This window comes from Parasteatoda tepidariorum, chromosome 6, assembly GCF_043381705.1.
Source record: "Parasteatoda tepidariorum isolate YZ-2023 chromosome 6, CAS_Ptep_4.0, whole genome shotgun sequence".
Lineage (NCBI taxonomy): Eukaryota > Metazoa > Arthropoda > Arachnida > Araneae > Theridiidae > Parasteatoda > Parasteatoda tepidariorum.
Genome location: NC_092209.1, coordinates 62,114,175 through 62,131,233, shown reverse-complemented (window position 1 = coordinate 62,131,233; position 17,059 = coordinate 62,114,175).

The window sequence follows — 17,059 nt, the reverse complement described above, 5'->3', positions numbered from 1 at the left end:
AAGCGAGCTCCCAAAGATGTTTTTATTGGGCTGAAAACATTAAAAACTGCAGCCTATGATGCAGTAATCGAATTTAATGATGGATACATGGGATGTTTGCCTGTTCTAAAAGAACTGAATGTGGAACCGGGGTATTATACCCGAAAAGCTTATGAGCTTTTGGACATGTCCCGTGTAAAAGATGCATCAAGAAAATCCAGCAATTTCGCTAAAAAGCAGCGAAAAATTCTTAAAGCATCTCGCAAAAAGAGAAATACACATTTGGAGAAAAAGGAAGGCATTACATATAAGCCTGGTGGATTTTAACAGACTTCAATTATAAATTTGACTTTTTACGAAATATAAGTTTGTCTAGTGCATTTGCATTTTATCATACCTGTAAAATCATAATATAAAAATATATGAATGTGTGTATTTAAGGTGTTTATCCTACTCTTTGAGTTAAGAGTTATTGCTTTATTGTTACATAATAATTGTTTAATTATTACATAACTAGTGTATATACAAATACAAAATACAATTATACTGTTATTTCGAGTTGATGTAAATAGTTTTATAAAAAAAAAATTTTATCATCTACAAAAATGCAAATATATTTTTTAGAAATTAGAAAGGTCAGATAATATTATTTTAATAATATTTCCTGTTGTATAATGTATTAAATATGGTTACATTGAAAATTTTGTCTTTTTTGTCCATTTTCTCAAAACTAATTTTTCCGATATTTTCCTTCATTCTAAATGCAATATCTCAAAATATATTAGTTCAAATCTCTCTAAATTTTGCATGAATATTTTCTATATATATATCTAGGAAATAGACTATGGAATAGTTAATTCAACTATTATTTTATGTTTTACAGCTAAAATAAAATTAATTAGTAGCAATTTTTGGCTCTTTTTGCCGAATAAATTACGATCTTAGCCCCAAAATTTCTAAATATCAATACTACATCTAATGCATAGTCTATTTCCTTAAAGGAGATTTTATGAGTATTTTTAAGCAAAAATGATGAAAAAATAGTAAATTTTGAGAAAGTTATGTTATTTAAAAAGTTGGTCAATTTTTGCACTTTTTTTACCAGTTTTTCCCCATATTTTCTTAAAAAAAATTTTTTTTTCATAATTTTTTGTTGTCATATTATGTTTTAATATGTAATACACACAAAAATCCAAAAAAGAATTTTCTAAATTTAAAATTTCAGAAATTTGCCACCGAAGGTATTCGGGTACCTTAAGTAAATTTATTATTTTTTACTCAAATTGAAAAAAATTCATACACAATTTTAAATTCAATTTATAACATGAATTAAATAATTATTTATAATAAATTATGAAGTTAATTTATAATCGTAAAAATATTTTATCTATCTATCATTTTAAGCTATGTAATTTTAAATTTCTGAATACGAAATTTAGACGATAAGGATTGAATATTTCTTGAGATAAAGAATTTTTAAACTCTAGCTTTTCTTGAAAGGTCTGTAACTATTTAACTGAACTCAAGTTGGGAATTTTGTCATTTAAAATTAAATAATTTAAGTAGTGTAAAAATTTGAATACTTTAAATTGTTTTATTTTTGTTAAATCTATTAAATGAATTAATATTAAATAATAATTTTTCCACGGGATTACTTTTGGATAAAAGAATATTATATTCGATTTCAGAATCTTCTCTTTTAGTTAAAGTTGTTCAATGTATATCTAAATACGCAGAAAGTAAAATTGACCTTAAGGGGCCCAAAATTTTTACAGCTATCCTATTAAAAATATGCAAAACTATCCGGACCCTTTAAAAGCCCCCCCCCCCTCTGTACTTTGATCATCAAAAATCCAAGCCCATCAACAACAAAAAAGATATGTTTGTACAGAGAAAGCACGCTTTTATGTTTGCATCTCTGACTTAATAGCTAGCACAAATTAATAAGCTTATTTATGGACAGTCTGTCATTAAAATGGGCACCTCGATTGTGAAAATCTATGTATTAGAACAAAAGTTACTTAAGATGACATCTTTTTTATTTAACGAACTGTACGTAAATATACTCACATAATTATTGATTTAGATTCTCCCTTTATTATTATTGCAACAAAAATGATATTTTAACATTTTACTTTAACCAAAATAATATTTCAATCTCTTACTTTATACATTCTTTAAACTCTTATTCAAGCTATAATTTTATACTTTATATCAATTTTTGTGCTTGTCAAGTATCTTTTATAAACGTTGACAGAAATGACATCATACAAAGTAAATGCAACTCAAAACCACTGTCTACATCTATATTTAAACTCGATGTTCATTTGACAACTATGACAGTTTGTCTGGCATTCAATTTGTAAAAAAGGCTTTGTAAGGGTGTATGAATATAACTTTTAAATGTTTTTATTATTCATACTTTTAACATTTTTTATACAAACGAAGAAATACATGCATAATCCAAGTGTTTTAATTTATATAAATACTGTTGCTGTTTTCAGATAAAATCAAGTTCTTTATTTACGCAATGTAACGATTTCATTTTTATGCAACTTAAATTTTTACCTAAAATGAGACATATATAGTTGCTGATATAGATATAACCGGTGTATATTTTGGCAAAAAAAATTAACAATGTTTTTGTTATTTTATGATAAATTTTTTTTAGAAAATAAATAAATAAAAAAGTAGTAAAAAAAAAGTAAGAACGAAAATTATTTGTTAAATTACTGGTATTTTTTTTATTAATTACCAGTATTTATTATAATTAATTACTCTTTATTTATACTAGCAAAAATTTGTTTTATAAAATAGAAATATGTAAGTTTGTAACAGTTTTACTTAAAATGGTTTTTTCAAGAAAGTTTTACGTATATTTTGTAATAACTTTTCCCATTCCATCTGTAAAACTTAAAGAAAACTGTGAAAATCGAAATGAGATTTCCCAGAGTCAAAAAGGTTGGACTTCTACCTATTAGGTCCGCTAAGGTATTTTCATTTCCCGTCTACCACCTAAAGGAAGATCCAATGGATCCCCTGTCTGCCTCCTGGGGACATGCTCTCTAGAGGTTACAGGTCCAAACACAGCACAGTGGAACAGCTCTTTTATCTTTACCAATCAATAATTGACTGTTTTCAAGAAAATCCTCACAAGAAAACTACTACGGTCTTCCTGGACCTATCTGCTGCGTACGACAGGGTTTGAAGGCAGAAACTAGTTGATATTATGATTTTATGAATAGGCATTTCAGGTACCTTATTCATTTGGATAAATAACTTTATGAGATTAAGAAACTTTAAAGTAAATGACACTTTCTCGAAAATCCATCTTACTTTGACAGAAGTACCCCAGGGCTCTGTGCTTAGCCCTCTTCCTTTCCTCCTGTACCTTAATACTATTAACCCACACATCAGCAGGGGGGGGGGTGGGTTAAAATGGCATGCTATGATGTTGACATAGCTGTCTGGCATACGCTCTCAGTCATTCATGTTTCACACGGGATTCTCAACAGCTGCATGAAGGGCATTGAGACCCGGACAAAAGATTTTATGTGCTCACTATAAATCCTAATAAAGCAAACTTCTATTTTTTTTACTGACAGAAAAAAATGGAAATTCTTTCCATCCTGTCATGAATCTATGTGGCTCTATAATTACAAAAATTACACACCCAAATTACCTTGGCTGAATTCTTGATGCAGAACTGAAATTTTCACCACCTCTCACAAATCTCAAATAAATCCTTAAGAAGTCAAAAACTTTTGAAAAGACTGCGTGGCTTACCTTGTAGATCTAGCCTAAAAACTCTCTTCATTGCATATGTCTTTCATGTTAGGCCAATTCTAAAATAAGCCGCTCCAATTTGAACATCAGCTTCTTCTGCAAAAGATGGGATAGATAATGTCCAGTACAGAGCTTTACAAAATCATTATTGGAGTTGTTTCATGTAACAACAACGCTAGAGCAGGTACTGAGTGTAGCCTAACCACCCTAGATAATAGAAGAAAATTAGCAACCATAAGATTTAGAAACAAACTTTGAAGCATAGCAAACTGTCACATTTCCAGCAACAGTTTCAGGCATGGAGAGGTAATTCTAGACTGAAACAATCCTCCACTCTACAATTTGATCATAAAATATGGAAGGATATTGATTTTCAGCATAAAGATGTAGATATTATTTGGAAACCTCTTCTCCTTATCTGTCCTTCTTCATAAGCAATAATCAGTTTAAACGGCTTACAACCTAGTAATAAAAGAAGTCCAATGTTCTGCTGTAGCAGAAATGCATCCACACCATCTAGGATCTTTCGAACTCGAACAGAACCCAAGTAATTGCTTACACGGATGCATCATTTGACCTTGACTCTGACCTTGAAAAAGGTGGTGCTGAAATCTATTTCATTCACCAAAATAGTTAACATGGATCATATAGTACTCCTACAGGAAAAATCTCCTCAAAGCTTTTAGCCATTAGAAGAGCTATGGGTGTCTACTACATCAGGACAATTGAGAGTTCCTGTAGCTTTCTACTGTTCACTGACTCTAGATCAGCTCTCTAGGTAATCCTGAGAGGCAACTTCTATCTGATCCAAGAAATAATTGCCCTTGCAATAATTGCCCTTGGTTGCAGCCCGGAGAGCACGCCTTTGCATTGGATAACGCCCACATAGACATCAACGGAAATGAGCAGGCTGATAAAATAATCAAAGAAGCTCGAAACTCTTCAATTACCTAACCCTTATTGATGCAAAAGCAATAGCCAGATGTAAACTTACCTCCCAACCACCTAAGAAGAATTTTATCAAAGTACTTAACTGCAACCTGGTAGTTTCAAGCCCCAAAGTCAGACTACACGCACGGCACTTTAAAGGAATGAAAATATATCCTGAAGGCCAAAGAAATTACAATACTTGTCCTCACTGTCCTGAAATCCAACTTTCAACAGGTCATAGTTTTTTTTGTCCTTCTACATTGGCTAAAGTCTACAACATAGATCCAAACCCCACAGATTATAAACTACTCTATTCGTCAAAGGTATTTGCAATTGCCAAGACCAAGATAACAATTATAAACGAAAGTAAACTGATTCGGTAAACTAGACTTCCTTGGCCATTAAAATTTTTTGATTATCAATTAAATTCAGGCTAATAATTAAATATACGCTTCCTTTTAGTTTGTGGAATGTTTCTATCATCAATCTGTATGATTTAAATCATTCTATATAGGAATGTTTGAATATAATAAAAATCTAAATGATCTATGTATATTTTATCTTATACAATCTTTTATCTTATACCAAGTTCAATGACAGAAATTACTGATTATAACCAATCTGCTTGAATCTCTAATTTAATTCAATTCAATATATATANAAATATGGATTTATCGTTTCTTACGAGACACGAAAATGAAATTTTAAGAAAAAGTATTTTGTGAAACTACCGTTTTTCCTAAAGTTGAATTTGTGAAGGTACCGCTAAACGGTAGTAAATTTGGTTTGGACAGACCCCTGATCAATCAATATTAAACATTGATTTCATTTCATCAGTAAGACTCAGTCATTCAAACTTGTTTCAAAATCAGGACACGAATCGAGGATTACGTACCCAACTCTACGACAAATGTTTTTCAAAAGTTCGAATATTGATAAAGACAAATTATACATGCATTTTACATTAAATTAATTTTTAAAAAAAAGCAAATTAAACTGAAAATTTTAAAAAAAACTTCAAGAAAATAATTGAATTTCATAGCGAAGAACCTCTTTAAAAAAGTTGTGCTAAAAAGAATAAATTTCCCTTAAAATAGTAGACTTAGTTTAAATGGTATTTTCCTTTTAACTCGTAATAAAATAGCACTCCTGAGAAATGAAGTTGTTTTTTCATCTTTTCATACTATATTTCATGTTGCAGGATCTTGATAAAACAAAATTGGGATCCCGTGTTGAAACTATATATAGCAGTGAAACTTAAAACAAAGGTATAAAAAGAAATGGTAGTGAATAAAAATGTTTTCCCGGAAGAACTATTCTGTAGAGTTTATTTATAGCTCTTTTATTTCATTCATCTTATTTCGAATGGTTTATTTTCTTTTATCTTTTGTTACGAAAAATCTTTAAAAAGCGGCCGAGGTTTTACATTAAAAAGATTTTACAAGGTTTTAAATGTGCGGTTTTATGGACAAGAGTGTGTTTTTAATGTTTTAGTTTGCAATGCTTTAAAGCTAAAGTAAAACAAAGTACAAAAGATTAAAAAAAATTTTAAAGTTTGTGGAGTAATTTATTTACTAATGTCTTACGCATATAGTGTGAATTTTCTTTTGAAGGAAATATTTCTACCTTAGAATATATTCTCTTCAAAAGTGTGACACCTATAAGTTAAAAAAAAATACAGACTTTCAAATAAAATAAATTATAAAAGTTCGACTATTATTTAAACAAATATGTCGTGTTAGTTCAAACCCTATATACCATAAGGTTAAGTTTTCAAAAGCATGTTATTAATATTACATTAATTTTATTGGATTACTTCATCACATTAGAATTTTTTTCTAATAAATAAATAAAATATTTAATTTATTAGTTAGAAACTAAATTACATTTTTCATAAGGAATAAAATAGAACAATTATATTAGTTATCATAAAAATTAATTAAAATTACTGAAATTTTGAAACTAAGTATCATTGAATCCAAATTTTACTTCTAATAGAAATTTAATGCACGCTTAGTTCAAATTTTTAATTGATTTATCGAAATAAGTAAAACAACTTAAAGTGTTTATGTTGGTCTATTCTTTTTAATGGCACAGAATATAGCACTCTTGTTTCAACAAGCAACATTTTATAGCTTTTTGTTTTCGTTTTCTTACATGATATTCTTGTTCCATATAACATTATATAGTTATTTGTGTACACCAAAAAATGTGGTGTTATACCCACTCGAATTTAGTGTTGAAAAACTCGAAAAATTGTGTGACTGAATACTTTATTTTCTTCCATTTAATACCGAATCGAGCGTTCTTACTCACTTCAAAGAGTGTAGTTAAATCTTAACACCAATTATTTAGTTAATAATTATTATAATATAAAGGTTATAATTAAAATAATATAAAGAAAATAATTTTATTTTTTATTTTATTACCGTCGTTGAACATCCGACCAATTTTGGGCTCACAACTTCAACTCTGTAGCCTTGTAGTTTTAAACTCAATCCAGAAGACAAGGGAACTCATGGATCAAGTATTGGGAGAAATTTGAACTCGCGGAGAACTTTTCTAAGGGAACTAACCCGCACTTGCATTAAATTTAGAGGAAAATCGCGAAAACCTCTCTCTGTCAGCCTGATTTCAAGGGGACTCTAACCCAAGATGCGTCTACCACTGAGGTTATTTTGCGTCAGCATTGTGGTCGGGGCGAGGCGGGTGGGGAAATCATATCTGCCAGGTATCGATGGGATTCGAACCCGGTTCACCTCATTATGATGTGAATGCTCTCAATAGTTCTGCAAATAATTCGGCAATTTCAAGATATTGACAATATGGCATCCAAGATGGCATTATACAAGAAGTGTATTGGTGAAATGAATACAAGCAGTAACAGTTAGGCTGAAAAGTTTGTAGGCTAAAACATAGATGGGGCTACTATTATTAAAAACATATGATTTTTAGTTAGTTCTAACCTTCGAAAGACACGTGTATAAATTTGACAGCTGTCGGACTAACAGTTTGTGAGATATAGTATTTTTAGTGAAGCAACTTTTGTTAGTTTAAAAACAATGGATAAAAAGGAATTTCCCGTGTTTATAAAGCATTGCTTTCTAGCGAAAACAATGCTCTTGAAGCCAAGGCTTGGCTTGAGAAACATTATTCGAACTCTGTACCAGGAAAATCAACCATTGAGAAGTGGTTCGCTAAGTTTAAACGAGGCGAAATGAACACTGACGAAGATGCGCACCGTGGACGCCCCAAAGAGGCTGTTAGTGATGAAAATATCAAAAAAGTCCGCAAAATAATTTTAGATCACCGTAAAGTGAAGTTGATCAAGATATCTGAGACTCTAAAGATATCAAAGGAAAGTGTTATACATATCGTGAATGAATATTTGGGTATGAGAAAGCTCTAGGCAAAGTGGGTGCCGCACGAGCTCACAATTGACCAAAAACAACAACGAATTGATGATTCTGAGCTGTGTTTGAAGCTGTTTAATCGTAATAAATCTGAATTTATGTGGCGATATATGACAATGAATGAAACATGGCTCCATAATTTCACACCGGAGTTCAATCGACAGTCAGCGAGTGAACTGCACGAGAAGAACCAACTCCAAAGCTTGGAAAGATGCAAAAGTCAGCAGGCAAAGTTATGGCGTCAGTATTTTAGAATGCTCATGGTTTAATATTCATTGACTATCTTGAAAAAGGAACAACCATCAACATCGACTATTATATAGCGTTATTGGAGCGTTTGAACTACGAAATAGCAGAAAAACGGCCCCATTTGAAGAAGAAGAAAGTGCTGTTTCATCAAGACAATGCACCATGTCACAAGTCAATGAAAACGATGGCAAAATTATATAAATTATTCTTCGAATTGCTTCCGCATCCACGGTATTCTCCAGATCTGGTCCCCAGCGACTTTTTCCTATTCTCAGACCTCAAGAGAATGCTCGCTGGAAAGAAATTTAGCGCCGATGAAGAAGTAGTCACCGAAACTAAGCCCTATTTTGAGGCTAAAGACAAATCGTAGTACAAAAATGGTTTCGAAAAATTATATGACCGCTATAATCGTTGTATCGCCCTTGAAGGAAACTATATTGAATAATAAAATGAAATTTTATCAAAAAAAAATTTTTCTATGTCAGCCTACGAACTTTTCAGCCCACCTGTTATGTATTGTATGCAAGTAGTGTATTGGGGAAATAAAGAGTTCTGCTGGCCGGATTTGACGAACTGGTCAATAAAAAATATTGATTGCGGCGGATTATTTACCAAGTTATTTCAATCTTCTTTTGGTTAATTGACAAACTACTCATATAAACTGTTATAAAATGCATGTATATTTTTAGTAGCATAATAAAGATATTTATATTCTCCTAAGATTTACATAAAACTATCGATTGTATAAGAGAATTTTATAATATTTGACTTCTATTCCCTTCGGGTTCGCTCGAATCCCTATTAATATTCTGTCTGATCTGCTTGTAGATTTGATTAACATATTTATTTTACTATCAAAATATATAAAAACAAGAAAACACGAAAAAAGTTAAGAAAAACAATAAGTTTCATTTATTGCGCATAAGCTGCAAGTAAACAGAACTCATTAGATAAGTTCAAAATGAAGATAAAACGAATGAAAATTATAGACATATGCAAAAAGGGGGGGGGAAATAATAATGAAAAAAATAACAAACAACTGATTTTAAAGAAAAAAGGATGAAATTTTTCAAACAAACCGGATTAAATCCTCTATTTACACTCAAATTTGATTTTGTTTTCATATTTTGTAATCTGGCAATCTTACTGCGAAAATATTTTTAAATCATTCTTGAAAAATTTCCCGTTCATGTAAGTACATCTGATTTCGCTACTCGCTTTATAGTTTTTGTCTTGTTTTATACTGTTTTTTCTTTTTCTTTTATTTTATTTTCTGTTTTTACGTGTTATTTTTACTTATTGTGTTCTGTTTTATTTGCTGTAATTTTTGTAAAAAAAATTTTTTGAGTGCTCCTTACGCTATTGTATTAATATATTTTGCTTTGGCTATATTGATACAATATCGGAAATCACTCTTTTTTGCGGTTATAGTCTTGTTGGCTGATGAAAAGATCATATCTTTTATTTTCCGGTTTTTTTAAAAAATTTCATCCTTTTTTTTTAAAATCAGTTGCTTGTTATTTTTTTCATTATTATCCTTTCCCTTCTTTTGAATATGTCCATAATTTTCCTTTGCATTATCTTCATTTGATAATATATATGCATATATATATATATATGCACACACATCCTAAATTTATGATTCTTGCTTTCAATTGTATCATCCAAGTAACTTTACTGATTCTTATGTGCATCTTATCTCACCGTCATTATAAATTATAGCATGGTGGCTGCTACTTTATGTCAAGTAGTGTAAAAGAACATTATAGATTTTCCATACATTATGGGTTTTTCATTACACCAGACACAATTCTTAGTTTTGGTGTAGTGGAACACCACCTTGGTGTAAAGTAGTTGCCAGTCACCATTTTTAGATACATGCAGAGTTCAGATACTTGAACATTTTTACAGTATGCTTGTGAAATTTTTAAATCTAATTATGAGTTTGGGTGGATTGTGCGAACTTTTGTGCATTATTTTACTTTTATTTTGAAGGGGCATTTGTTTTATGTCGTTCTTTATTCTGAACAGAGCTGGCCTGACTTAAATCATGATTAAAATCCTAATTTAAATCTGATTTAAATAAAGTGATAATCACTGAATTTTTATTTAGAAAATGTCATTGATTTAAGAAATTATATCAATCTTCAAAATTATCATCGATTTCGATTTTTGATTTTTTTTTTAAATAAGTAAGTGGAAAATATAGTTTTAAAGTTTTATTTATAAATATAATCTTAATTTGTGATTTGAATCTAATGTTATTTATAATTAAGGTTTTATCGAAAGGAATAATGAAACGTATTTCAATTATACCTGTTCAGTTTTATGTTTAGTTAAATACAAGTGATTATGAAACTTATTAATATTTTATTAATATTTTATAGTATATAAATGATGAAAAATCTTCCTTTGCTAGATGATTTTTGCTAGATGATTTTTACTAATTTTCTCTTCATTGTATGTTAAACAGATAAATTTCTTCCTTTTTTCAAATTTTTCGTATACTTAGCTTGAACAAAAATAACTATGATTTTATTTATTCAGTGATTAGTTGTAATAATTCAATAATAATTAGGAGCATTTTTTTAAAAAAATCATAGCTTTATTATTATTTTTAAGTTATATTTAGTATTATTAATACATTTTATAAGCTGATTAGGCTGGAAAATTTTTAAAAAAAACAAAATATCTGATTTTAATAATAAATCCCGTTTTTTAAATTCTTTTAAAAAATTTTGTTTTCTCGCAACCTTAATTATGAATAAAAATTACTATTAGTTATTTTTGAATTACGTTTTTAAAAAAGTTAAGTACTCTAGAAGTAAAAATAATTCTGTCTATAGTATGGTCTAAGTTGCCATAGCATGGGTAATGTAATGACAAAAATGCAAGCAACTATCTCGAATAATTACACATATTTTACTATAAATGAATTAATAACAATTTGCCAGCTAAACAATCCAGCTAAAATTTGTTATAATAAAATTTACATACGTTATGCCTGCATTATGTTTCGTATTATTCCCATTCAAAGTATCAAAAATAATTCATGTGACTATCAACACTTACAACCAGTGTAAGTTGTCCTTATATCTTTAGACATTTTTGTACTTTTAAAAGTCAATACAGGAACATTTTAAAGCACATGTTACAAAAATTTTAGATGTTTAAAGTATGAAAATTTAAAAAATTTTATTACAATACTAGGAATGGTCGTTAGATAAAATACTAGTTTTGACAGGTATACACAGTAAACAATTCCGGTTTAATTACGGTATAAAGTACTGACATCATCCTGAGTGCATCATCCGTAACATCCTTTTTACCGTAAAATTAATTTTTATCGTAAAATATTATACCGTGATTTCTACTGTAATATTTTTTTAACTAGAGTGATTCTGTGGCTTGTCGGTAATCAGGAGTGTAAAAATTACGGTATATCAGATTTTTTTTTCTGCCATATTCCGTTAAAAATGGATTTCACGGTAAAATGAACTGACACCCGGAATGCCGGTACTTTTTACCTTAATTTGATCCAGAATTTTTACAGCGTATGACAGGAGGAAGGCGAAGTATTTAACCCATTTTTGTACACAATAAGCAATGCTCTAAAATTAAAAGCAATAAAGAAGTAAAATAGATTAGTTATGTTTGTTCATGCCACAAGAACGCAGGAAAAACAGAAAGCAACAAGCGAAAAATATTATGTATTACATGAAAGGAAATACATAAAGCTACTCTTAAAGAAATGAAGTTGCTCATAGAAAATGAGAGATAATTGGAACTTCACGTTCAATAGTGTGTAAAAGTTACTAAAATCATAATCATCCTATATATTTTTACAGAGCCCGTGCCTAAAGCTCGAAGATAACTGCTGCACATATATATCCTTTTTTCTTTTGATTCCTAAATAGTTTAAAAATGAAACATTTCTCTGAATCAAACTAGTTCCAAGTTTCTCTTCATGTTTTTTGCAATAAAGTGGATTGAAAGGCGTAATGAAATTGAAAAAAGGTTATTAAGAGAAAAGAAAATGAAAGAAAATATATTTATCTTTATTAATCATAAGTAGGGAATTTATTTTCCTTTGGAGATTCTTCAACAATCACGTTTGGACTTTCCATCGCTTCGAAGACTGCCAAAAACAAAATTTTATTTTCGCCTTAACATCGATTATCCTCTCAAGCTTCGACGTCAAAAAATTGTTATTCTTAATTAATGTTACATCATTAAATCTTTGTAATCTTCAAATCTTTGGAAAAATGTATTTTTCCAAACGCAATAATATAATAAGTCAATGTATTAAAAAATATTTGGCACATCTTTTGAAACAAATGAAATGAAAAATATTTATTTCTGTACATATAAGATTTAATTATGATAACTAAATTATTCACTTAAGAATTTTATTAATTTTACTTTCCAAAAGTATTTACAAAATCCAATTGATAAATTTCTACGCGAATTTATTATAAAGTGCTGTTCAAAAAGCTTTTTTTATGCAAGATGACATAATAAAACTGTTTAAAAAATATAAAAAAATCATAACTGCAGAAATACAAAAAAAAATACTACTTATGAAATTAATGCGCGAGTAAAATCAATTTCTATTTCTCAAATGACATGAAAAAACGATGATGCAAAAGAAAAGAATATATTGAAAAGAAAGATCATTTTATGTTCTCGATATTTTTATTACAAATACTTAGTTCTTGAAGTTTTAATTTTTGATGAGGAAAATGTCTCATGTCTTTGGATGACTTTTAAATGCTTTACATTAATTTTAATTAAATGCTTTATGTAACTGATTAAAATTTTAAAAATAGATTTTTTGAATCGATAGTTATTAACTAACGATTAATAAGAATAAGAAAAAATATGCAAAATTATTTAAATTTTTATTGTATCCAAATTTAAATAATTTTGGCATTCTCGCACTTGAAGCATTCTCGCAACAGCGGTAATTTGTGGAGCCTTAACCTCCATAATCCCCTTGTGAGCAAGAGTATTATGGAGCTTAAGGCTAAAGGAGGAGGTTATTTTGTCACTATGGTCAGTACTACGCACAGACCACCTTTACTTCCCAGGCAAACTCTCGTCAATCGATCTAATGGCTGGGCGGGCTCCAATTCGCCTCAGGGGTTCGAACCCCAGTTCTTCAAAATGGCAGTTTAATACCTTAACCATTGAGCATTCTGTGCTCTTTGATTGTATTAAAAGCGAAACAAATATAATTTAAAGTTAAAAAAAATTCACTTAAATTGTATGATGCGAAAAACTACGCTTTTATACAGTATTTAAAAATCCGGATACAAATTATTTTCTCTACAAATAAAATAGAGTGTTTCTTTGAATTTTAAGAGATGGTACCATTTATTTTACCATCAAATTTAAATGAAAAAATAAACAAAAATTTTACATTAACAGTCATTAGTTTATCTGGAGAAAAAAAAATTTCTTCTCCCTTTTTTCGATCACAGAATAAATGTTTTCTTATATTAAGGAATTTCAAGACTTGAATACAGAATTCTGAAATCAATATTTTTTACAACTATATTCAATATTCCTGAAGCGCTTGCATCAGTTGAACGAGATGAGTTAGAGGGATGCATAGCAATGTATACTGAATAAACTCTGCAAACATAAAAAAAAACAGTCTTGGGGTTGAATAAAAATGCAACTCTTCTTCACTCAATCCAGATGAATTTAGATTTTATTCGGATTTTTTGAAACGGTAAGACTTATTTTGAATTACTCAAGAATAAAAATTTTAAACATTGAGGTATTGTTCTCGCTTATCATGAATCAAATTCAATGTTAGATTTGAATTTTTAGTTTTCGATGTTAGATTTAACTTAGCATTTATTACAATTTTTTTGATCAGGCAACGTTTTGATGACAGTGAATTATTTCGGTTTTGATGATATATATGAAATACTAACACAAAAAAAAAGTTTCTAGTAAAATTACCACACTAAGCGATAATGACATTTCTGAAGGAAAAAGAAACATAATTTTGGTTAATAAAACCAAAATATACAATTTTATACCATTCATTCGGAAATTTTTTTGTTCAGATGGTAATGGTTTACCGGAAATTACAGTTCTTATTATCAAACATTTAGAAAAAATATGAAACTTAAAAATAAATTTAACCGAATAAATGGATTTCATGCCATGTTCTAAGGTATCATGATAAAAGTACCTAATTTTACACATTTGCTAATAAAAGCATGGTATTCAAATCAGATTTTATCGTTAATTTTACCGAAATCATTATCAAAGAAATTCGGCAAAAGTAGCCTAGCTTTCTTATGTTCCCATAGAGCCAGATATGCAGGAAATTTTACCATATGCATGTTGACTATGCTGGTAGGTTTGACTATTTAGCACTAAAATCGCGCATAAAACTTTCAAACAAACACCAAGATAAATAATAAAGCTATAATAATTGAAAGTTTTTTTTTATTTATTTATTTGCTGCTGTTATTTTGCCTTTTTTGGTGGATTTACATTACAAGATTAAGCAAATAGCATTCTTAGTAGTTCATCTTATCCAAAAAACGGCAAACTGTATTCAGTATCACCAGGCATAATGCTTTTTATTCAAGGCAATTCATGATATTTAAAATTTACTTCAGTCAAGCTACTTTCTCCCGTACTTATATATTCGAGAGGATTTCAGAAATTTATCAAGAAAATTTATTGGTGCAGCTGTAATCGGTACCAAATTTACTCTAAAATTACGTAGTACCTATATAAGAGTACACTTTGTTCCGATTAAGACTGTACCGATTACCTATTAACAAAATCAAGTATCATTCGTATCAAGAATAGTATGGCGACTTTTTACTGTTCTTTGTAATGAATAAGTATATTTTCTCCATTAAGTTTGCTTTTTTGTTCATAGCATATTTTTTTTGGAAAATTTACATAAACAGTTTTCTTTCCCATTATCTTCAATTATTTGTTCATGAATAAGGATTATAAGTTCTTGTAAAGTATTTAGAAACTTTTTTGTTGCTATAAGGAAATTTTTTACTGCATGTTTAAAACACAACTATCCTTCTTTATTATTATATATAAGAACAAAAATAAATATTTTTTTTAAGCAATTCCGATTATAATTGTCTTATTGTCTTTTGGTATTTTACAATTTAAAATATGACTTAGATCACTTTAAAAGTCTTGAAAAATGATAAATATTAGAATTACTCAAGGAAGTTTATATATTGAACAAAAGTTGACAAATAAATTTCTTAAGTTAAATTAAAATACATGAAACTCGATTTACTAAATGAAAAATTATATCTAAGTTTCTGAAGTTTTAAGAAAATGCACCAAATATTCTACAAACTTATTAGCGTAAATTTAATTTATAAACAAAAGTTCTTAGCGGCAAAGGTAATCTAACTCCTTTAATAAATGCTAAGAATTGGAACATACTTACACAAGTTATTATTTTACCAAAATTGTTTTTGTTCTTAAATATTGTCTAATGTAATTTCTAAATGTTACTTAAAATAAAAATTTATCCAAGCTAAATGAATAACTTTAAACAATGTGTCTAAATTATTTTTTCTCGTTACCCTGAGTTACGGCATACACAAATAAATAAACTACACTCTATGAAAAGAAGGGTTACAAAAACAGAAAAATAATCAACGCTCACTTTCTTTTCACAAGTTTGCTTAATATTGGGTATAATTGTGCTGTAAATGTGCAATTGAGCAATTGAAACCAATGTAATCATTAATTTTAATGATTGAAACTGCTTAATACACTTTTTTAAAGTTAACTTTAATGCCTTATTTGCAAATTGAAAATCTTTCCGATCATTAAATTTACAATTTTTTTATTTTGAAAGTTACAAAGTATTAAATACTTATTAAATAGCCTTAACTCTTTTCATTTTGAGACAATTTAATAATGACGACTATGCATAAAATTTCATTAATAGTTTAAGTAAATATGTATTAAATCTCTTATTTCTACTCTTTTCCTTAAATCTTATGATAGTTACTATTATTTTCTTCATTCATCTAACATAAGAAGCAGGGTGTATTTACATAAAGAAAAGCCATCTCATTGGCAATATCTTTTTTATCGCTATTTATTTAGGCCTTCACTGCATGACTTCTAGCTATTTTTCTTTTCTTCTTATAAAAAGGAATACGAAATCACTCTCGCTTAATATCTTTTATGCTTCTCATTGTTTGTTGTGGCAAAAAAAAGAATGTATTATATAGAAGGTGTTTATTTCATTGTGATTAATTCTTTATTAAATGTTAGATTGATTCATCATTAGGAAAAGATTGTTTTAGTCCTTAAATACAAATTGTATTAATTTTTATTAAAACTACCAATATAAAAAAATTTAATCAATCAAATTCCTTATTATTGATTTCATTAAATCAAATCTATCAAATCCATCAATCAAATTCATTCAAGCATTAGTATTCAATCAAAATGTTAATAAAAAATTAATCAGTACTTATTTCTCAAAAGTACCGAATAATTCTTTGTTAAATTTTTGATTGATTCAACACTAGGAAAAGATCGTTTTTACCCTTTAATGCCAATTATATTTTGATTAATTTTTATTGAAATTAATAATATTAATAAAATTATANTATAATTATATATAAAATTTATAATATGTAATAAAATTTAGTAAATTGTGGTAAAATTCAGTAATT